At 44.9% G+C, this 25,589-nt stretch overlaps 1 protein-coding gene across 1 annotated transcript in view; it reads right to left on the reverse strand.

The window, feature by feature from the left end:
* LOC126481726 (muscle M-line assembly protein unc-89-like) overlaps positions 1–25,589 on the reverse strand; it is a 1,115,867-nt gene that overhangs the window by 993,042 nt on the left and 97,236 nt on the right. The window lies entirely within an intron of this gene.

Consider the following 25,589-nt stretch of genomic DNA (forward strand, 5'->3'; position numbering starts at 1 on the left):
TTTTGAAATGTAGTGTTATGGAAGCATGTCGAGAATTAGATAGGTAGATCAGCTCAGTAATGAAGCTCGAGATCTTCATTTCCATACATACTCCGCAAGCCATCGTACGGTGCGTGGTGGAGGGTACCTGTACGACTGTTAGTCATCCCCCCCCCCTCCCCCGTTCCAAATAGAGCGAGGGAAAGCGACTGTCTGTACGCCTCCGTATGAGCCCTATTTTCTATTATCTTTGTGATCCTTACTCGCGCTGTATATTGGCGGCAGTAGAATCGTTCGGGAATCAGCTTAAGATGCCAATTCTCTACAATTTCTCAATAGTGTTTCTCAAAAGGAACGTCGCCTTTTCTCCAGAGATTCTCCTTTGAGTTCCCGAAGCATCTCTGCAATGCTTGTTGTTCGAACCTACCGGTAACAAAAAATGGTTCTATGGGACTTAACATCTGAGGTCATCAGTCCCCTAGAACTTAGAACTAGTTAAAGCTAACTAATCTAAGGACATCACACACATACATGCCCGAGGCAGGATTCGAACCTGCGACAGTAGCAGTCGGGCGGTTCCGGACTGAAGCGCCTAGAACGGCTCGGCCACCGCGGCCGGCTACCGGTAACGAATCTAGCCGCCCGCTTCTCAATTGTTTCGATGTCTTCCTTCAATCCGACTTGGTACGGTTCCAGTACTCGACCAGTACTCAAGAATAGGTCACAACAGAGTCCTACATGCGGTCTCCTTTCCAGGTGAACCACTCTTTCTTAAAATTTTCCCAATAATCCGAAGTCGACCACTTGCCTTCCCTACCACAGTTTTCACATGCTGATTCCACCTCATATCGCTGTGCAACGTTACGCCCAGGTGCTTAAACGACTTGACTGTGTCATCCAGGATACAAGTAACACTGTCCCAGAACGTTACAGGTTTATTCTTCCCACTCATCTGCATTAATTTACATTTAGGGCTAGCAGCCATTCATCACACCAGCTGGAAATTTTGTCTAAGTCGTCTTGTATCATCCTACAGCCACTTAACTTCGACACGTTGCCGTACAACACGGCATCATCAGCAAACAGCCGCAGATTGCTGCCCAGCCTGTCCGCCAAATGATTTATATATACAGAGAACAGTGGCGGTCGCATCACACTTCCTCGTGGCACTCCGGACGACACCCTTGTCTCTGGTTAACACTCTCCATCGAGGACAACAAACTGGGTTTTGTTATTCAGATGGGTTCTGCTATACAAATGTACTGAATCGCATTTGGGAGAAACAAGTTTATAGAAAAACTTGGCTAAAAGGAGCCATCAGTTAATTTGACAGATCCTGATGGATCCAGGAATATATAATTCGATAATGGTGGCATGTTTATGGAACGAAAATTGTACAGTATGACCAAGGCCTTACTACAGTAAGCAGCTTCATGTGGATGTAAACTGCAGTATTCGTACAGAGAAGAAGAGACTTGATGTGTATGCACTAGAGCAGATACACTTATCAAACCAATTTTCTGGGTGAAGAACACAACAACAACACTGATTCTAAGGAAAGGAGTAATCACGCGGTGAAACACGAATAAGTTCAAATTTCAGTGGATGCGACAAATTTGATAATGTTATTGTACCGTCTGTATGCAACTAAATAAAGGTAATATTTTTGTTGCCAGACGTGTTTCACCTCAGTTTACTGCATCATAGTCAGTGGTCTGAAAGCATATATATTTTCTTTTGTATGGAGCACTTTCACTTTACATATTCAGATGTTGTACATGTAAGCCAGAAACGATTCTACCTAGGCACCTATTGCTCAGTATCCGGAATGTTAGGGATATAAGTGGAGATATCTTTATCGGTGACCGAGGACAGTGTGCTGAACGACATCAAATCAGTATTTACGTCATTTGCCCATTAATAATTATAGCTATTAGAAGTCGTATGTTTTTAGGCTGGTTAGTACCTCCAAGTACATGCGGCACGAGCAAGCCATTAATGCTTATTTTCACCTGCGCAGCAGGTCAGGTGTTGAAGTGTTAACGCATGGACGCAAAACGGTCAGTCTATACTAACAGGTGTTGTCCACTTATTGTGTAGTTACAACTGTGCAGAAAACATCAGGTAGTAAATTACGTGAGGAGCATGCGGGAAGAGAGTTAGACGCAGAGAAAAAAAACAACTAACGCACTGAAGAGGCCACATATTAAGGTACCAAATACTGTCTGCACTTATAGCCCTAACACCCTGTATGTTTCATTACTTACTCTGTGTGTCAATGTTGCTCTACAAGTGCTCTTGCTGTATGGTTGATGAGGCTGTAGCTCTCCCAGTAGCACTAAAAACAATTTTCAAAACAGAACACAAAATGCACGTGAACTATTCCACCGTGTTAACCCGTTTAGTGTTACGTAGTGTCACCAACTGTTCAATGTATATTGCGATGTCTATGGTGAAAGATTATATTTATGAGAGAGTTTCGGCTCTTTCGCCAGATTTAGTAATAATTTGTTGTTTATAAGCATTTGGTCATTTATCAGTTTCTTGCGCTCTGACATGGATGTTTGAATCTGATAGTCCTCTTATATTGGGACGAGATATTATTCCGATTATTTATTCTGATACTTTTCGTGTCTTGCTCCATATTTGTGGGCCGATGGCCATATTGTTTTAAGTGAATCGCAAACATGGACTGATTAATGTCATACTTCACACATCTGGTATTTTCTTTTCATCTTGTGCTTAAATTCCTGTTTGTAATTTCACCATACACTCCGTAGTAAGTCTAGAATTTTATTTCGTATATCGCTGATCTTTGAAACTTGCGTCTATTGGGTGCTGAGCAGTTAGAACGATGTCAACACACAATAAGTAATAAGACATATACTGAGCAAAAGATGCCTCAGTAAGAACTGTTTGTAACTTTGTAGCAGAATATGTAAGCAGAATATGCGGCATGCTAATGAAAGTGTATACTTTATGTATTTCAGACTACTGATGATGCATTAAGATACTGAGGTGGAACGCATCTCACAAAGAAAATATTGCTTTTATTCAGTTGCGTAGAGAAGATTATTACCAAAAAGTCATTAGCATAATATAAATGGCAACTGAGGATTTAGAGATCAACATTTGAGATGATGACGCTGATGCTAGTTTGTTGAGTATTAGCGCGAAATGAAAATTTTTCGAATTGATGTGGGGTGACTTTGATTTTGCTGTTGTTATGTTGTTAGAAATTAAGCGCGAACGAAATAAAAGTGTCAGTAAGATATGTTGAATACTGTTGTTCGTATCTGTTTGGGTGTTGGTCTCTGAAGCGATTGTTAGTTTTTATTTTTTATTTTAGTATTTTACTTCCTACAGTGAATTAAATTGGCGTGGTGTGGAAAGCGTTTACGTAGAAATTAAAGTGGTAACTCCACTACAGTCTTCGATACGACATTATCTGTCAGAATTCTAACGTTTCCACGAACACAATACGCCAGCCTTACAACACTTAGAGCACCGTTGTTGGAACGTAAAAGCTATCATCAAGCTGTAACATTTGCTACACTAGTAGGACATGGAATTCTGCGAACATAAATTCTAAAACATTACTTAGCTTAAATTCACTTTCACTCCATGTATGCTTGCACGTATGAGTATCTCTATATTTGCTTTATCTTTCTTGCCCCCTAATTTCAGCAATCTGTCCGCAGCAATAGCGGCAGCCGTCGACTACAGCAATGAGCAGATGCTACCGAAAGCGATGAAGAATGATTTTACCTTAGCCTTATTATTCAGTTTTCTTAGGAATATTTTTCATTAATCAAAAACGAAGTACACAGAAAGTTCCATATTTGTTCCTTACGTTCACGTGTACGCATCTTCGCGTTGTAGTTTTTATTTTTTATTATTGTTACTAGCATTTACTGTATATATTCTTTACAACGAGAGTGTCTGGCTGCAGAGATACACACATCCTTAACATATACCTAGCAAAATGTGTATGCAATACAAAAAGGAACCGTTCGCCAGGTCACACGTCACACTATTAGAAAAATCTAAAAATTAAAGTCAGTGGCATTAATTCAACGCTAAATGGTATCATCTCTCTTCTCGTGGGTGTACATCCAGCGATGCTACTAAGCATTTACATGTTTTTCAAATAACACTCTATGCGATATTCTACTATTTTGCATACAGCGTTCACTGTGTTAAGGAGACGTTAACGTCTGGCATACACACGGTCCAGTCACATTTATATGACCACCGCGTACGAGTTGCGACCATAAAGTAATGAGATTGATGTGGAAAAAAAATGTTGCTTACCACTTTAGTCAGGTTTAGTGTTGTCTCCTTCAAAGTAGTTCCCTTCTGATTGCACACACTTTTTCCAGCGCATCTGCCATTCATGGTAACATTTCTGGAACTCATCTTCTGTAATATCCTCCAAGACCCTCGTCACAGCTTTTTGGACATCTTCTGTTCCCTTGACCGCCGTTTTGACTCTTGTAAATAGAAAAAAGTTCCACAGAGCGATATCTGGTGGATAAGGTGGCTGTGGTAGTACTGAAATTTGTTTTGAGGTTAAAAATTTTACTGACAGAGCAGTATGGGATGGCGCATTATCGTGATGCAGAATCCAATTATCAACAATGCTGGCACGGACACGAAAAACTCTTTTACGAAGTCTTTCTAGAATATCTTTTTAGTAATATTCGTTAACTGTTTGTCCAGAAGGCACCCACTCTTTATGAACAATTCCCTTGGAATCAGAGAAGCACACAAGCATCCATTTCACTTTTGACTTTCACATGCGAGTTTTTTTTGGTCTGGGTGATCCTTGTGAGCACCATTGCGAACTTGGGCGTTTTGTCTCTGGATCGTACTGAAGAAACCAACTTTCATCACCAGTGATAACACAGTTCAAGAATTCTGGATTGATTTCCGTTAGATCTAACAGATCGGGTGTCACATTTTTCCGTGTTTCTCGCTGTTGTAATATGAGATTTTTTCGGACAATTTTTGCACAAATCTTTCTCATACCTAGATCTTCAGTTATTATTAGACGAACCGTTTCACGGTTTGATGTTCAGTTCTTCTGCAATCATTTTCACAGATGTTCTTCGATCAGATCGTACGAGTTCACGCACCCTAGCCAATTTGACATCCGTCCATAAGGTTGATGGTCGTCCACTGTGGTCTTCATCTTCAGCATTCGTTCTGCCTTCACTAAACACTTTATGCCAACGAAAATATTGAGCTCTTGACATAACCTCCTCTCCAAAAGCCTACTGTAAGTTTTCGTCGCGTTTTCGCCCAATTTAACGCAAAAAGAAATGGCATACCGTTGCGCTATATTATGCGGTTCTATTTCCGTGACGAGAGATACAAACAAGTGTTAACTTATTACAGCACAACTCACTACTCAGCAGTTGCATCGATGTGCCGCTTGGACTAGAAGCAGCTTATAGACCAAGGTCAAAGGTATTGTGCCTACGCAAGCCTGCAGGGTTGCCACATCTTGCAAAGAAAATGAGCCTCATTACTTTATTGTCGCACCTCGTATGTTCGACGTCAACGTGTTTTATATAACACAAACAGACGGCAGGGGGTGCTTAGCAGTGGAGTGTACATAAGCCCTTTCAGGTGGACACAGAAAACAGTGCAGTCGTTGTCGTAATTCGGAAATGGAGTGATTTATCTAACGTCCAAAAGGGCATGATGATTGGCTTTCGGGCCAAAGGGGGGACAGCATTTCCGAAATGGCTAAGTTTGTGAACTGTTGGTGTGCCACTGCAGTTAAAGTATATGGATAAAGTATACCGTGCGTGGTGAAATGTCGCTATTCAAAACTGCCGCCAAGGCAAAAGTGTAGCACCAAGGACCATAGATGCTAGGGGTGAACGATGACTGCAGAGATGTGTACGAGCGAATAGAAGAGCAACTGTTGAGCAGCTGACCACCCAGATGGACCAAGGGGCTACCAACAGCGTCTCCTGAACGGCCGTTCAGCGAATGTTGTTGCATTGGGCCTCCAAAACAGGCACCTGGTTCGTGGACCCATGCAGACTTGTTCACTGGCGACGAAAGCTGGAACCTGCATGACATGGTAATACCGCGACTGGACGTCCGTCGAGAGGCGGCAAGTGGCCTCTTTAGATGAACCACGTTTCTTGCCCCATGGGACAAATGGTCGTCTCAAAATAAACACCCTGCAACCATCACCGGAAGCGCCCAGGCCCGAGGAGCGTGCGCTATAATTTGGGGAATGATTTTATGGCACTTCCGAAGTGATATCGTCATTCTGGAGGGCACAGCGGATCAAGAGAAGTATGGCTCTATCCTTGGGGACCATGTCCATCCCTACATGCAGTTTACTTTTCATCCGCACAGTGGCATCTACCAACAGTGCAACGCAACGTGTCACACAGTCCGCAGCGTATATGCGCGGTTCGAAGAGCGCCAGGATAAGTTTATCGTGTTCCCCTGACCATGAAACTCCCCAGATTAAAACCCGGTCTAGAATCTATGGGACCACCTCGATTGGGCTGTTCTCGGCATAGATACTCAACTGACAAACCTGGCACAGCTGGCGACGACACTGGACTCGACATTGCTCCACATCCATGACGGTACCCTATCCTCCAGAACCTCAGAGGTGGTGACCTTCATGTGACTGGACAGTGTAATTTGTCTTCAGAGATCAGAAATACGTCAAAAGATGACAAGTACCAAGGCCTCGACAACGAAGAAATGATTTCCTCATTCCGTAAAACCTCTTACGTACAGGGTACAATACTAACATATTATTGTAGAGGTGCTTAATGGTAGTGGCCACGGGGTACATAACTGACACAGTGTGAATCTTCAGAAATCGTTTGAAGTACCGCTAATGCGTTTATGCTGTTCTAAGAAATAAGTAAGATAGTCAAGAGTTACAGCTAACGCCTCCTCCGCTCACTAAATTCCAACGCTTGGTTTTTATAGATGTTAAGTGACAACATGAAGGTACTGTAGCCATCCCCCCCCCCCCTACCAACACTAAAAAGCAGTTCTCTAGAGAACACGATGTACAATGGGCAATTCACGGCATGACACATTCGTTGAGGGTCGATGGTAAGTAGTGCCCAGGCCACAGAGCGAACTGAATCGCAGTAGACGTTATGTGGAGAAGGTATGTAGCGTCTGCCTGACAGGCTCGTGATCATCAAGCTGCATGTTAATGCTCGTCAACAAGTAGGATCATCTGGGAGAGCTGAGAAAATTTCTGTTCCATTGGCAGTCACTGCTGCGTGGTCTGAAGGATTCATACAGATAACTACACGAACAACACTGTCGTATGCGCTAGCAAACATTCCGACACTTGCACAATGGACCGCCTTGTCGAATAAGGCCGGCCGGAGTAGCCGAGCGGTTCTAGGCGCTTCAGTCTGGAACCGCACGACCGCTACGGTCGCAGGTTCGAATCCCGCCTCGGGCATGGATGTGTGTGATGTCCTTAGGTTAGTTATGTTTAAGTATTTCTAAGTTCTAGGGGACTCATGACCTCAGAAGTTAAGTCCCATAGTGCTCAGAGCCATTTGAACCATTTTTGTCGAATAAGTGGCACCACATCCATGGGAGCAGGACTCAATTTGTGCTGAATTCACGATTTGTACTTGAGCCATGCACGGCTCGCGTTTATCCCATTTATTGTTTGTGATCTCCTATTATGGTACTGCCGCCTCGTTTTCTTATTCCATTTACTGGCGTCACTAACTTCCTGCCTTACTTGCCCGTGAGCGGCAGCAGCAGCGCGTATCGACAAGTGCACTGTCGAACCATCTCTGGAGCGACCGATAGTATTTCCGGGTCGTCGTGTGTCTGGCGGTCAGTTCGGGACGGACCAGCAGTGCAGTCGGGGCGCAGCAGCAGTGAAGTCGGGGACGACCGCTGGCCACACATATGAGCTGTTTGACAGAGGCAGGTTGGAGCGGGATGACCCTTAGTTGGTCGTTCGGTTGGTCATCTCATCGGCCGACGCAAATTTCCTCGTTTCTCCGTTTCCGGGCCTGGGCAGTTGTTCGGTTGGCATAGAGCAGCGAGGAAATCACCATGGCGCATAGTTTGGCCGGGCCTGCTGGCGGCCTCTATGCAGTGCCGGAGTGTGTGGTGCTGTTCCCATTGCTACGAGGTTCGTCGCTCACCGATACTGCACATCAAAGTTGAGTTTTGACTTAACGTACCAGCAAGTCACGACTGTTCACATTGTGTTGTCTGGAGTTCGATGTCGGCTCTTGGGATATTCACGAGAGCAACAACGTGTGTTTTCAAGTTGGCAAATTTTAGCCACCTCCAGTGGAGTTTAACTGTACTTGGTTATTTGAATTGAAGTGAACCAGGGGAATCTTATGCCTTGTGGCTGTTAACGTCCCGATTACCTGCCCTGGCCGTTGACGTAAATTCAGGCAGTGTATTTTCCTCATCCTGTTGTCGCTGTGCAGCACAGTGTGTAGTTTGAGAGCTCAATGTATAATTGGTTGTGGGCGCCAATACCTTCTACGTTGTTCCATTGAACTCCCTGTTGTGTGCTGGTTGGGTGCAGCAGAGGTTATCTTGTCGGTGGGTCCGTTGATTGTCTGTCGGTTGGGTTTTCGTCGGATCGACAATGGTTGGGCCGACTGCCTGTCTCACCTAAGCGAGCGTTAGTGTTTGAATTCCAGGCCGACCCTCGGAACTTCTGAGCGCCCTTGGGTGTACTGCCTTTCCTTGTTTGTTCTTGTTGTTTGTACTTGTATGGCTTCTAGCCGATTTTTAGATTAAGGTTGGTTTACCCTTAAGGCGTCAGATGTTTTGGGCCCTCAGCCAAATTTAAGAACAAGCCTTTGGCGTTTTTAAAATTAATGTTATTGAGTCTTAAGTGTTGGGCATTCAGGCGATTCGAATTTAGGTTGTTTGTTCATAAAGTGCCAGATTCTTTGGGCCTTCAACCTAATTAAGGAACTGTTTTAGGATAAAACCTTGCCTTTTAAATTTTTGATTTTGGTTGAGCTTTAAGTTATTGGCTTTCGGCCGTTTTTAAATTAAAGTGGTCTTGTTCTTAAGGCATGAGATTGAACGGCGCATTCAGCCGCTAATTAAGTTCCAAAACTAAAGCTGTATTTTTTTTTAATTTTCTTGGCTCTTGTAATGTTTGATCAAATAAAAGGTTGTATGTTCGAGTGTAACTAATAGCCGCTTATTTTGGCCCCTTTCCACAACTTAAACTACCTGTCCTGTCCTGCGGGGTTAGCAGGGCACTTCAGTACTGAATGTATTTCAGTAGCAGCAATGTCACTGTCACATTTCATTCGTTACTTATACTTGACGTTTGTGTTACGAGTGTTACCTTTCAATTTACACAGAACCACAAGACGTTCCAAATGTGTCCTGACATTAGTATTGTTTCGAAATTTGTCTCTGTTATTGTCAACGTAATAACCCAGATATAGGTTGACTCTAGGCAAACACACCGCTGCTGTCGGTCGTTAAGTGAAGGACGTCGCCAACTGTGTTCTCCGTGGGTAGAGAAAATACCTGAAATTTGATATTCTCGACACACTCTCGTCACTGTGGATCTCAGGGTCCTGAATTCCCAAACGATTTACGAAACGGAATGTCCCATGCATTCAACTCCAACTATCATTCTACTTTCAAAGTCTGTTAATTTCCGTTGTGTTCTGCGATCGAAGCCTGTTAATTCCCTCCGTGCGGCCATAATGACGTCGGAAGCCTCTTCACATGAATCGCCTGAGTATACAGGACAGCTCCGGCAACCCACCGCCCTTTTATACCTCGTACACGCGATGTTACCGCCATCTGCATGTGTGCATATCGCTACCCCATTGCTTCTCTCACCTCAGTGTAGTTTCAATGAATAGTCTTTTTACACGTCTTTAAGGTTCAAAATGGTTCAAATGGCTCTGAGCACTATGGGACATAACTTCTGAGGTCATCAGTCCCGTAGAACTTAGAACTACTTAAACCTAACTAACCTAAGGACACCACACACATCCATGCCCGAGGCAGGATTCGAACCTGCGACCGTAGCGGTCGCGCGGTTCCAGACTTTAGCGCCTAGAACCGGTCGGCCACTTGGGCCGGCCGTCTTTAAGGGATTCAACTAAATTTTTTCGGAGAGCACTCAGGTATGCTCAATATGTAAATGATGCCTAATGATCGCCTATGTGTAACAGGTTACATTCAAAGCATCGCGTATTTCAGTTTTATGTGTAAACAGTCTCGTTGACACTATTTGGTTCACAAATCATTTGTCTTCTGAAATGGCCACCGTATAGACTTTTTTGAATACTTTTCCATTTGTCAAATTAAAATCCGGGATTAGTGATTGTGCTATTTAATTTAAATTTCTACTTTTCAGAATATGAAAGACGGTAAATATTTAAACAGTGACTATTTGTACAGGTGTACAGCCATAGATGAAACAGATCAATTTGGCACTTGGGTTAAAATTGTAGAGGCAGACGAAGCATTGGTTACCGTAAACAGGCTAAAGTGGACGAAGGTTATAGTAGTTGTACAGAGATGAAGACGCTTACACGGGGTGGAATAGCGGGGAAAATCGTATCAAACCAATCTTCAGACTCATGACCATAACAACAACTTTATCATGGTTACAAATAAAATAATGGTAAATTATGAATGAGCTCATTATTTTCGGGTCCTTCAAAGATGGGAAAACCCCAAGAAACACCGTCCTAAACAGAATGGATTACTTGAGTCATTCCAGATCAGTTTACCTTTCTTCGATTTTCCCGAAACTTGTCGATGGTGATGTGAAGGTCGATGGCAGCATGTCATGACCTCACACAAATGCAGGATACTTTTCGATCCTCTGGGATTTGAAGTGGGATGATAGAGGCTAGGACGAGTAGGGTGGTTGTAGGAATCTGGAACATTCTATAATAATTAGTACTGGAATACTTTAGTAAATAACTTTTACTTAACTTTGTCCTGCTACTGCACTCCAGGAACATCACTAATAACAACTATCGTTCTTGAATACAAATGACTCATTAACAAACGTTAACTGGATTATACAACAAGCAATGTAACACAATTCTGGTATTACATGTGTAATACATGCGCGAACTAGAGCCTGCAAACCTAGCGAGCTGAAGGCTGTTCTAATTTGACTTTGCTCACGGCCTGTAGCTGACTCGGCCGGTGCGACCTGGAAGTCTCTATCCGTGCCATACGGCGGCGCTGCAAGCGCCAGCGAGTCCAGACAGGTTGCAAGTGCTGGACCGCTATCGATTATCGCATCGCAACCTCTAGCGTAGTGTCTAACGCTGACACCAAAGATGGACAACCACGATCTTCCCATATGGTGTTGTACACGAATTTCTCCGTCATTAACTGACGTAGCCAACGCGTTAGCGACGTTTCGGTTGGCACCTGCAATACCTTCGGAAGTGGTCACGTACAAGCTTGCAGCCAAAGTGTTGTGTGCAGCGGATGCGCCCCCCCTCGTCGTCCCCCCCCCCCCCCCACACACACACACACCGCCCCACCGAGGCGGATGTCGGTGTTGCAGCATGGCTCGGCGGCGAAGTCTTCAGCTGTCAGCGCGTTTTCGCTCGGCCTATTTTCGATTTCGCGGACACATGGCTGGCGTGGAAATAGCGGCTCTGACATCACGGGCCAGCACCGCGGCGTCTGTCGCTGAAGAGAGCGCCGCGCGCGGGCTTAGTTAGCATCTCCAGGAAGTGACGCAGGAACGGCGGCTAAACCACTCCAGCACTTCAGTTATCTCTCTGTCACGGCAAGACTGGGACCGTGAGGCCGTCTCTTACCTTCAATGAGGCATTTTTCGTATTTCACACTACACATATCACGACACAGATATTACACGAGGTCTTACATCTGATATGGAACCCGCAAACTAGAAATCGTTATAAAAGAATAGAAATAGCTGTAGCAGGTGATAAAATTGGACAGTTGCCAGTAGGATTCGCGTTCTGAGGCTTTTGTGTTACGTAATACAGGCAGTTCATCCATTCTGAGAATCGAGAGTCTCAAAAATTTTTGCCTGTCATTGATAATGGCAAGATGTCGGTCAACGGGAATTCCAAGACTTCCGAGAATGTTTTGATTTTATGTTTTAACTCGGATAACAAATGACAAATGATTTTTTTCGTGAGAAAAAACTACAAATCAACATTTTTCCGGTTTTTTCCTTTACTTTTATTGTTAAATGACGCTTCTTGCGAAATTTTTATAATTCCAGGCCAAAGGGAAGTACCCTATAGGTTTTTATGAGTGAGTTTGCGTGTCCAAAATATGTGACATAATTGGACGTACCTTTTCACTGCATTCGTTCAGCAGATTACATTTATTACACCGTCAAGGGACCTTAGATCTTAGTAATGACATAAATTTCAACTCTATACATCTAAACATTGCTCGGAAAAGGGGCCTTAACAGAGCAATGGACGGTCAGTCAGATAACAAATGACTAAAAAAATTATTTTCGCGTGATATACTTACGGATTTAAAATTTTACGATTTTTCATTTAGTTTCACTGTGAAAACAGCTTCATTGAGAATTTCATGATTCTAGGTCAACGGGAAGTACCCTACACGGTTTGATAAGTGACTCTTCGAATATCAAAATATGTTACATAAATTGTCATATCTTTTGATTCCATTGTCTCAGAAGCTTCAATTTTGTATACTGGTAAGGGACTGTAGATCTTACTATGTGGCACAAATTACAACTTGATATATCAACTAGTTCCTGAGAAAAACTGTTTTTAACATTCAGACAGACGAATAGAGCGAGAGAAAGACGGACGGACAATAAAGTGATCCTATACTGGTTCCGTTCTTACCGATTGCGGCAAGGAAGCCTAAAAGGCGTTTATACCCTTTGTGGAACTTGGAACAACAAAGATAAACTTCTGACAGGAGAATTTTAACTGTGACCTCTGCCAGAAGTGAACGCGCGACGAGGAACTGAGAGAAAGAAACGCCATGGCAGAAGATGTGTGTCAATGACTGACAAACTGTCTGTAGTGCCCGAAAAGAGGACTACGGCCCTCATGTTTCTTCTGCTTCAGTAACACTGGATAATCACACTAATTAATATGAATTCTATATTTTTTATCTCCACAAAGGGTAAAAACACACACACACGTACCCATTAAAAAAATCGCCCTCTCAAAGAAGAATGACACAATTACATAGGAAATACACACACACACACACACACACACACACACACACACACACAATAAATGAAAATATCAAACCACGCACACAACACAAACAAAAGACGACGGATAAACACACAACAACAGTTGGCAACACTACACACCGAAAACACACACATGTTGGTCACAAAATCGAAAGTGCAAATGATACATGGCATGTGACAAACGTGGGTGAAACAACGCCAGAAATCGGCCAGCTGGAGCATAGAAACTAACGAATACATCTCCAGGACCACACGCATGAGTTAACAGCGCTGGAAATCGTAACTAACACTGAACGATAGTTTCACATTATGAAATTTGTGCTACAAAAGTTGATTCCAACCTAAAAAACAAGAGCAAAACACGAGAAAATCTAACATAGCAACATATTGTATCTACCACATAATACGTTTATTATATGTGTAAAAATAAACATATATTACAGACCACTGAAGATGCTTCCCAAATAAAAGAAGCGAAACGCTTATGGCAATAAAGAAACTGCCTTCAGTTAGTTGCATAGACGGAACATACCTCCACGGACTTGGCTCTCAGTTAAGTATTCCATTAACTGTGGTCACAAAGCACAGAAATTCTCGAGCGTCACCAGCTTTCACTGCACAATACTTACTGTAATCGGGTTCTTTCCCACTTAGCGCTGAGGATATACATAACTGGAAAGCTGGGAACTTGCACTACCTGCTGGATACTTAACTCACGAAGCCTAACACCGTGGTAGGCTGCTGTACCAAGTACCTCAGTATTAGTGGTGTGATGGTATTAGATTCCTTACCCTACCTAGCACAACACGCCACATGTTAACATCCATTGTACTCTACAATTATACAAGTAGGCCTACATGCAGAAATACACTACTGGCCATTAAAATTTCTACATCAAGAAGAACTGCAGTTGATAAACGGGTATTCATTGGACAAATATATTATACTAGAAGTGACATTTGATTACATTTTCACGCAATTTGGGTTCATAGATCCTGAGAAATCAGTACCCGGAACAACCACCTCTGGCCTAATAACGGCCTTGATACGCCTGGGCATTGAGTCAAACAAAGCTTGGATGGCGTGTACAGGTACAGCTGCTCATGCAGCTTCAACACGGTACCACAGTTCATCAAGAGTAGTGACTGGCGTATTGTGACGAGCCAGCTGCTCGGCCACCACTGACCAGACGTTTTCAATTGGTGAAAGATCTGGAGAATGTGCTCGCCAGGACAGCAGACGAACATTTTCTGTATCCAGAAAGGCCCGTACAGGACCTGCAACATGCAGGCGTCTATTATCCTGCTGAAATGTAGGGTTTTACTGGGATCGAATGAAGGGTAGAACCATGGGTCGTAACACATCTGAAATGTAACGTCCACTGTTCAAAGTGCCGTCAATGGGAACAAGAGCTGACAGAGACGTGTAACCAATGGCACCCCATACCATCACGCCGGGTGATACGCCAGTATGGCGATGACGAATACACGCTTCCAATGGGCGTTCACCGCGATGACGCCAAACACGGATGCGACCATCATGATGCTGTAAACAGAACCTGGATTCATCCGAAAAAATGACGTTTTGCCATTCGTGCACCCAGGTTCATTGCTGAGTACACCATCGCAGGCGCTCCTGTCTGTGATGCAGCATCAAGGGTAACCGCAGCCATGGTCTCCGAGCTGATAGTCCATGCTGCTGCAAACGTCGTCGAACTGTTCGTGCAGATGGTTGTTGTCTTGCAAACGTCCCCATCTGTTGACTCAGGGATCGAGACGTGGCTGCACGATCCTTTACAGCCATGCGGATAAGATGCCTGTCATCTCGACTGCTAGTGATACGAGGCCGTTGGGATCCAGCACGGCGTTCCGTATTACCCTCCTGAACCCACCGATTTCATATTCTGCTAACAGTCATTGGATCTCGACCAACGAGAGCAGCAATGTCGCGATACGATAAACCGCAATCACGATAGGCTACAATCCGACCTTTATCAAAGTCGGAAACGTAATGGTAAGCATTTCTCCTCCTTCCACGAGGCATCACAACAACGTTTCACCAGGCAAAGCCGGTCAACTGCTGTTTGTGTATGAGAAATCGGTTGGAAACATTCTTCATGTCAGCACGTTGTACGTGTCGTCACCGGCGCCAACCTTGTGTGAATGCTCTGAAAAGATAATCATTTGGATATCACAGAATCTTCTTCCTGTCGGTTAAATTTCGCGTCTGTAGCACGTCATCTTCGTGGTGTAGCAATTTTAATGGCCAGTAGTGTATTTTACACGAAGAATTCCTATAAGATGATGTCTTAATGCATTTCGCTCAGTGGTCTCACGGATAAAAGAAGCGGGTTATCGAGATCTCAGAAAGGTAAGGGCGTTGCAGCTAGTGTGGGAGGGATAGAAGGTTAGAGAGGAGAAGGCTGCGTGTCTTGCGTGTACTGTATTGACGTTTTGCATCCGCCGAGGTCGTCCCAGACGGAAGTTACAGCCCAGCTATGCAAGACAAGAGTGCCATCCTCCAAGACAAGTAGTGCTGGCCATCTGAGAAACCACAAGTTCGCAGTTCCAATATGTTCTCGAGAACTGATACCGAGTATTCGAATGCCACCTCAGAGAACAAGACCTCAAGGTTCACGTTGAGGATGGAGTCGTATCGGTAGCACGCGAGACCAAACATAGAACAGTAGTTGGTTGCTTCCGTAAGAGATGTATTCGTTTCCTTTTATTCACAGGAATTCGGTCACTTGTTCACTTGATACAAAAATCAGAATGCTATGTTGGAAAACGTATTTTATTAAGCAATATTGGATCATGAATACTTTATGTTCACATAGACATGACTCTGTAGAATTTCTCTAACAATTGTTCCAATAATTTTCAGGTGTGATTATGAACGACAAGCAAAAATATTTGAAAAACAAATTATGATGACCTAAAGCTGTTTCATTTCTTATGTACTTCTACAATTAAGGCCTTTTCTTAAAAACCTTACTTTGAACAGAAAAAATAATTAGATAGTTGCTATCTCTATATAAAAACGCGGATAAAATTATAGATGTGCAATTAATACTAACTGTAAATATACAACGTCTGTAAATTGGGTGGGGCGTGTGTAAATGATGACTTGACGGCAAGTGATGATCGAAGGGATCACCGTGTCAAAAATCTACAGATGCTAGTCATTGAATGCTGGCCCCTATTTTGACTGGACCAGAGGTGGAAATCTTCCTACATGTCGGTCAGAGGGCCTGAAGATGGCGTAATATATCACCGAAACTGGTTGCTCAATATAATAACAATTGTAGAGAAGGAAAGTTGCTACTCACCATATAGCGGAGATGTTGAGTCGCGACAGGCACAACAAAAAGGTACACACAATTATAGCTTTCGGCCATCAAAGTGTGGTTTCAGTTGTCTGAGACTGCAGACATTTGAGCAAGTTGCGGTTGCGTGAGTGTGTGTGCGTGTGCCTATGTGTATTTGCGTCTATTGCTGACAAAGGCCTTGCGCCTATTGCGACTCAACATCTCCGCTATATGGTGAGTAGCAACCTTCCTTCTCTAATATTGTTACATTCCATCCCGAATTTTCCATTGTTTGATTAAAATAACAATTGGAAATGTAGGCATCTGAAAGCTATTTTGATTGGACATTCTTAACAGTAAATCTCTCAATCAACCATATAGTCTTTACTCGGTGGGCAGGAACCATTCCTTAGGAAACAAGGCAGGTTGGCAGGTAACAGGACCCGCTCTTCCCGAACTAGCCTGCAAGTAATACTTCCGAGACCTCCCACCAACACGCGGTGATCAAAAGACTGGTTAGGGCTAGTTAATGGACGTTATACGTCAGTGGTCTTTTTCTCTTCATGAAACGACAAGAAAACTTCGTCGCATCAGTAGGTCATTCAAACGGTTGTCGATAAACGTACTGATCTAGGTCTGAAACTTTCACCATCAACGATGTCTTCAGACTTTGAACACAGCATAATGAAAGCTGGAAGCGAAGTTTGGATTGATAAGAGTCCAAGGACGCAAATTTCATTGAACCCAGAGATGGTGGTGAAAAATTCAAACATTGGAACTTGCACGTGACTACTAAGCAAGAAATAAAATTGGTAGTTTTCCGTGTTATATATTTGGTTTTGCCGATGCTGGATCCTGATCTGGTTGCTGACTGTTTTGTTGGGGATTTAACGTCAGCGATACCTGGGTCGGAAAAACTGCAAACGTTTTGTGATTAACTGCCTATTGGCTTCTGTCTCGGGTTCTTCGGCCGACGTTCATCTAATTATTTTTCTGACGTTTCGCCAGCACGAGTGGTTGGCATTGTCAAAGCTTCACCCTCCATTGCCGGTGGTGAACTGGAGCCGAGCTCGCGGGCGCAGGCTATATGTACCTGGCGCGCCAACGTCCGAGGGCTTCTCCGCGGTCATTTCCGGTGCGGTTCTCCTCTTGCTACCTGCGACGGTCGTTCGCTGCAGTACGGGAAGCCAGGATCCGTTGACCTTAAGGCTTTCCTCTTTCTTGTTGAAACTGTTCGCGTGTTTTTGTATCTCCATTAAGACCAGCATCAACGACCATAAGCGACATTGTAGGTTGGGGCAGGTGGAGAAATCGGCCGTGGCAGAGCACGCACTCAATGAGACCGACCACATAATAAAATTCGCCGACACGGAAGTTCTGGCTGTAGAGAAGCACTATTACACGCGCTTGTTCAGAGAAGCTGTAGAAATACAAAAACACGCGAACAGTTTGAACAAGAAAGAGGAAATCCTTAAGGTAAACGGATCCTGGCTTCCCGTACTGCAGCGAACGACCGTCGCAGGTAGCAAGAGGAGAACCGCACCGGAAATGACCGCGGAGAAGCCCTCGGACGTTGGCGCGCCAGGTACATATAGTCTGCGCCCGCGAGCTCGGCTCCAGTTCACCACCGGCAATGGAGGGTGAAGCTTTGACAATGCCAACCACTCGTGCTGGCGAAACGTCAGAAAAATCATTAGATGAACGTCGGCCGAAGAACCCGAGACAGAAGCCAATAGGCAGTTTGTCAACAAGTGGCCACGAAAGCCTTAACAATTTTGTTTTGTGATTACTCAGTGGAAACCTATACAGAAGAATATGCGCTCTTTCCTCCATATATGTGGGCAGAAGTGAGTTGTAATAGACAGCGAATCACCAATGCTTGTGAAAGTTTCCACACCAAATATGGTAGTCAGCCATACTCCTGCAATCTAGACATTTATAAATTTCTTGAGATGATGAAGCAAATTCAGCTTGACTAAAATCGCAATAAATTCGTGAGATACCAAGAAAAAGGAAAGGAAATGTCCAGATCTGAAATTCCTGGTGCACTTTGTTTCCATAAATAAATATTTACGTACACACAAACGATAAAAAATATGATGTCGCCGGCCGCGGTGGCCGTGCGGTTCTAGGCGTTGCAGTCCGGAACCGCGGGACTGCTACGGTCGCAGGTTCGAATCCTGCCTCGGGCATGGATGTGTGTGTTGTCCTTAGGTTAGTTAGGTTTAAGTAGTTCTCAGTTCTAGGGGACTGATGACCTAAGATGTTAAGTCCCATAGTGCTCAGAGCCAGCCATATGATGTCGAATTTACCCCACCATTTAGCGATCGGATTTACCCCACCACGACATTTTTCATTTAACACACATAGAAACAAGTTACACGAAATTTCCAACAGAAACGATACATACACTGAATAGGTCGCTAAATGCACTACAAAATCACTTACCGTTTGTTTTGCGATCGTTTTATTTTTCATAAGGTAAATCGAGTGATGCAATTTGCACAGAAATTAAATTGAATCAACCGAAAACATACTTGTTTTCTTTTGAGTGTCTAAATGTCAAATGCGGCAAAGCTGTCATGGTGACTCTTCGTCATTTAGAATGCTCTATATGGTAACGCTAATGCGAAATCGCTGCGCTTTGTCGTTTCTCACAAATAGAGGGCGGTCGGGTTTACCCACCCGGTTGGATTTGACCCACCTCACCCTATGCTAGGGACCTTTGCTTGCCTGGAGTATTCACAAAGTGTAGAGTGAAGAATGAGCCGGGATGTGCGCCGTTTTCTGGGCGGAACAAGTCCGCGAGAGAACGCTAAGGGTTCCGCGGGCTGGCTGCGCACCCCGACTGTCACCAGCTACGAAAGATCCAGGGAGACAATTATTGAACGATACGAAATAAAATCGTCGTAACTTCTGAACGGTTTGCTTTTGGACCTTCAAACAGCACGGCTGACAGCGGAGCATGATGGGAATTAGTATGCGCGTGGATGGTTTGGCTTAGCGACGGAGTCCACTTTCAGTTGGACGGGGCCGTCAATAAGCAAAACTGGCGCACTACGCGATCGAGAAGTCTCTTCACCCTCAACGGGTGACTGTGTGGTGTGGAATGTTCACTCACGGAATAATCGGTGCGACATTCCTTCATGGCAAGGTGACTACCGGACGGTACGTGAACGTTTTGGAAGATGAGTTCATCTCCATTATCCAAAGTGACCCTGATTTCGACAATACGTGGTTGATGCAGGACGGAGCTCGACCCCATCGGATCAGGAGAGTGTTCGATGTCCTGGAGGAACACTTTGGGGGCCGCATTCTGGCTCTGATTTATCCAGAGTCCACAGGCATGGGCCTTGACTGGCCGCCATATTCTGCGGATCTGAACACATCCGACACGTTTCTGTGCGGCTATATTAAAGCCAAGGCGTACAGCAGTAACCCCAAAACGATTGCTGAGCTGACAACAGCCATTCAGGAGGTCATCGACAGCATCGATGTTCCGACCCTTGAAAGGGTCATGCAGAATTTCGCTATTCGTCTGCGCCACATCATAGCCAATGATCGCAGGCATATCGGACAAGTCGTAACCTAAATTCTAATATTTCTAGTGACGTTTACATGTTCAATAAAGTGTGCACGCAGTAGAGTGTAACCAATTTACGTTTTTCTCATCATCATCATCATCATCAGTTATCTGCTATATTAGCAGGTCCTTTGCCTCTCCATTTTCTGCGATCCATTGCTTCCTTCTTAAGGCTGCTGTATGTTGTACCGTCCATCATGTCATCCAGTATCTGGAATCTCTTCCTTCCTCGCTTCCTTTTCCCTTCTACATAACCTTCTAAAAATGTTTTTATCAGTCCGTCATTCTTTCTTAATATATGCCCAATCTAATTTCTTTTTCTTCTCTTTATTACATCTAGTAACTGCCTTTTCTCTCCCACTCTTCTCAGTACCTCTTCATTTTTTACTCTGTCCATCCAACTTATTCCTTCCATCTTCCGCCATGTCCAGATCTCAAAAGCCTCCAGCCTTTCTCTGTCTTTTTTCCTCATAGTCCATGTTTCAGCGCCATATAGAAGAACACTCCATACAAGACATTTTATGAGTCTCTTTCTGAGTTCTCTGTCCATACCGCTGCAGAAGACTCTCCTTTTCTTATAAAACGCCTCTTTTGCCATTGCTATCCTTGTTTTAATTTCTGTGGTGCACTTCCAGTCAGTGTCTATCCTGCTTCCAAGATACTTAAAATTTTGCACCTGTTCTAGTGTTTCTCCATTCAGCACAATTTTTATTTCCTTATTTCCTCCTATTGCCAATACTTTTGTTTTATTTGTGTTAATTTTCATTCCATATTTTTTTCCGTTAGTTGCAATGGTGTCCACCAAATCCTGTAATTCTTTTTCTCCTGTGGCTAGAAGGACCATGTCATCAGCAAATCTCAAGCACCCTACTCTTCTTCCTCCAATTTTCTCATATAGTTCAATAATTGTCGCCCTGCTTAAAACGGCCGGAATGAGTCCCATCGTTTTACGACCCCTTGCGGGCTCGGGTGAAACGGGTCCCATTTTCCTGACAGTGGCATCTGTTTGGCGACTGGCGCCTTTTACAGTAGCCTGGTTTGCGAGTCCGTATGCTGAAGCTGCTACCACTGTCCTATGGCCGCGACTTTCGCCTCAGCAGGTATGCATGCCGTTTGTCTCCCATGCGTGGCCACTCATCTTATGCCTCCTTCTTCAATGATTCCTTTGACCGCCACTATGGGGTGCGTCCCTCTTCTCTGTTACCTCCTGCAGCCCGCTTTCGGCACTTGCTCCGGCGCCTTACCTTCACACTACCTGCAATTTTCCCGGTGGGTGTGAACCCTTCACCACCTTAGCTTCGTGAAGCGGCCCGGAGTTAACCTTGGCCTTCATTCGTTTCCTAAGGACACTACTCCACCCTAGATATATCGCCAACAGTTTCACGACCTGCGGATGGAACTTCGCGATAGTACCTTCATGTACACTGATGGCTCTCGGACGGACCGTGGTGTCGGGTGTACCTTCGTCACTGGCGGCCACGTCTTTCGATATCGACTTCCGACACACTGCTCCATATTTACAGCCGAGCTCTTCGCCCTGTATCAGGCCACGGAGTACATTCGGCGACACGGACTTTTCAATTGTGTCCTCTGCTCAGACACTCTCAGCGCCCTTCAAAGTCTATGTGCGCTGTACACTGACCACCCCTTAGTGCAACGGGTCCAGGAATTCACTTGCTCACTCTTGATGTTTCTGTGGGTTCCTGGTCATGTCGGTCTGCCAGGAAACGAGGCTGCTGACGCTGCTGCCAACGATGCAGTCCTCGTACGTCAGCCCACTAGTTCCTATACTCGCTTCAATGACGTCTGTGTCACCGTCTGTCAGCAGGTGATGTCCCTTTGCCATCGCCATTGGTCCTCCCTTCATGAGAATAATCTCCGGATCATTAAGTCTCTCCCAGCGGGTTGGACGACCTCCTCTGGCCCCTAAAGCCGAGAGGAGGTCATTTTAACTAGGCTGCGCAGCGGGCAGTGCCTTTTTTGGCATCGTCATTTGATAAGTGGCGCTCGCCCACCACTTTGTACACATTGCACCCAAGTTTTAACTGCCCGCCAATTCCTCAAGCAATGCCCATTTTTTTAACCGTTTGCGTTCCCGCTTGAGTTTGTCGTCTGAGTTATCGGCCGTTTTAGCAAACGACGCGCGGGCTGTGGACCGAGTTTTACTGCTCATCCGTCAAAGCAATATGGCGAAGGCCGTTTAATTTCTAGTTTTGAGCCTCCGTTTCTGCCTGGTGCCTTTTGTAGCCGTTTCTCCACGTCCCCATTTTTAGTTGTCTTCTCTTTTGTGAATTGGGATTGACGTACAGTCGTTTTTTAACTCCTGTCTGTCTTCGTGTTCTGTAGTTTTGACTTGGGCGAGTATGACCCCAGTTGTGAGGTGTCACCGCCAGACACCACACTTGCCAGGTGGTAGCCCTTAAATCGGCCGCGGTCCGCTAGTATACGTCGGACCCGCGTGTCGCCACTGTCAGTGATTGCAGACCGAGCGCCGCCACACGGCAGGTCTAGAGAGACGTCCTAGCACTCGCCCCAGTTGTACAGCCGACTTTGCTAGCGATGGTTCACTGACAAATTACGCTCTCATTTGCTGAGACGATAGTTAGCGTAGCCTTCAGCTACGTCATTTGCTACGACCTAGCAAGGCGCCATTATCATTTGCTATTTATCTTGTGATGCATGTACCGTCAGACCGATGTTCACCAATTATGGATTAAAGTTAAGTATTCCAGAAGCTACGTACTTTACTTGCTAGTCTCAATTACTTTACCTGTTCCAGACCTCATGCCAACCTGCGTGAGCTTAAACGCGTGCCTTTCGGCTTCACTCCCTAGTGGCTTGGCTGTCTTGCCAAGTCACAACAAGTTGTTTTTGCACACTAAAAACAAAACAAATAAACAAACTGTACCCGTTGGAGTTTGATGAATGTGTCCGTGACGCTTTGGCATTTACCATACGAAGTCGTGACGAATCGAGCTATTTTTTTTATCTTTCCTCATGTATTACTCCCACTAGGCAAAGGTGCCAGATTGGTCAGCAGTAGTCGGGAACCTCCAGAACGAATTAGGTTGTGAGCTACGCTCTGCAGATCTGTTTCGGAGTAGAGAGGAAAAATATAGTAACTGCGCCATCAGGTCTGCAAAAAAAAATGGCTCTGAGCACTATGGGACTCAACTGCTGTGGTCATAAGTCCCCTAGAACTTAGAACTACTTAAACCTAACTAACCTAAGGACAGCACACAACACCCAGCCATCACGAGGTAGAGAAAATCCCTGACCCCGCCGGGAATCGAACCCGGGATCAGGTCTGCAGGATCACGATGCCGACCGACCGTTCTCAGCTCGTTTGACCTTGCAGCCGCTACTTGTCGCTGAAGTGGCTCCTGCATTGGCCTCACGAGGCATAGGACACCCCGTCCCAGTCCTCACATCAAGTAAACCCCCTGGCAGTCCAAGGAAGTGAACCTGGGTCTGCCGGACAGAAATCGGAAACGCCCACCGCTCAGCTACAGGGGTATACTGTATGTAGGAGATGACCAGATAAATGAGTGGAAAGTGCATCAGCGCCGATGAGGAGACCCGACGCTCTCGCCGTGCTCATTCCGGGCGACAGCAGGCGGTTTCCGGCAGGAAGCGGGCGGGCGTCGCGAAGCCGGCGCGCGGCGTCGTCTATTTAGGGCGCTGATGCTTTGTGGGGCAGTCCGGCGAGCGGCGGCGCCTTCCTGCTATTCTCCCGGAACGCCAGATGCGTACCGCGCCCAGCGGGTAAATACCGCACCCCTCCAGTTCTCGTGCCAACACAGCACAGTGGGGCGTCTGCATATCGAAGCAGGAAGTGAGAACGAGGCACTGATTGTTTTCCCTAAAGGAGAAACTACCGCCCCTAACTTTGTCGAAGACATAAATAACAGCAGTAAGGGAATCCGTGCCATATGCAGTTGTTAGACTGGGCATCAATATGCGAGATGAAATGCCAGCCCGGGGCGGAAGGTCTTTTTTTCGGGAGACGGACAATACGGGGCGTGTTTTGAATGTAACTACCGTTTTGAAATTAAAAAAAGACGTGCTAAGATATCTGAATAATTTTATTTTTACACGAAAGCCTGTACCTTAATCTACGCACCGACGCCATTACAGTCTGATTCTTCCTTGTTTACGTTGTGTACTGAGTGTTTAAGATGCCTCCGATAGTCCCGCCGACTGTGAACTACGGGCTATTATAAGATTTGTTAGTGCTAAAGGCCTAAAAACGATCTATATTCATCGTGAGATCTATGCAGTTTACGGAGAAAACATTTTGAGTGATGGAATGGTAAGAAAGTGAGTGAGAGCATTTAAAGATGGCCGCACAAAAGTGCATGATCAACAACGGAGTGGACTTCCTTCGGTCGTTAATGAAAGTTTGGTGCAGGAAGTGGACAATAAGGTGAGAGAAAACAGGCGCTTTGCGATTTCCTCCTTGCGGAATGACTTTCCTAATGTTTCTCCTAGTGTTTTGGATGGCATTGTGACCGAGCACTTGAATTACCGAAAATTGTGCGCACGTTGGGTACCGCAAATGTTGACGGATGTGCACAAACGTTTAGACAGTGTTTTGACTTTCCTTGAGCGATACCACAACAACGGTGATGATTTCTTAAGCCAAATTGTTACGGGCGGTGAAACATGTGTCGCCTACATCACACCAGAATCAAAGCAGCAGTCCATGGAAGTTGAGCCACAGCATCGTTTTGCTGCAAGACAATGCCCGTCCGCATGTGGCGAATCAGACCAAAGATCTCATCACATCTTTTCGATGGGAAGCTCTAGATCATCCTCCGTACAGCCCCGATCTTGCGCCCAGTGACTACTATATGTTCCTGCACTTGAAGAAACACCTGGGCGGTCGGCGTCTTCAAGACGATGACAAAGTCAAAACAGTGGTGATGCAGTGGTTAACAAGTCAGGTGGCAGAGTTATATGAGGACGGTATTCAAAAACTGGTACAACGTTATGACTATTGCCTCAGTATTGACGCAAATAATGTAGAAAAGTAGATTAAGGTACAGGCTTTCATGTAAAAATAAAATTATTGAGATATCTTAGCACCTCTTTTTTTAATTTCAAAACGGTACTTACTTAAAAAACATGCCTCGTACATAAAACTTGAATCATGCATTACGTATCACGTCTCACCGTTCAGGTCGATCTTATTTCTTCGTTCATAAGGTGAAGAGATACACTCCAATACGAAAAGAAGGCGCACTACGAAGGAATTAGCTGAATGGGACGGAAATCGGTAGATGTGTTGTATATGTACAGACAGTCAAACGGTTACAATTTCAGAGAAAGTGGATAATTTATTCAGAAGAAAGAGATTCACATATTGAGCAAGTCAATAACGCGTTGGTCCAACTCTGGCAGTTACTCGGCTCATTGTTAGAGTAGCTGGACTTCTTCCTCCGGGATGACGTGCCCTGGTGGGTTAGTCAAAAGCTCGACACGGTTGGAGGACC

Source organism: Schistocerca serialis, chromosome 5 (genome assembly GCF_023864345.2).
Source record: "Schistocerca serialis cubense isolate TAMUIC-IGC-003099 chromosome 5, iqSchSeri2.2, whole genome shotgun sequence".
Taxonomy (NCBI): domain Eukaryota; kingdom Metazoa; phylum Arthropoda; class Insecta; order Orthoptera; family Acrididae; genus Schistocerca; species Schistocerca serialis.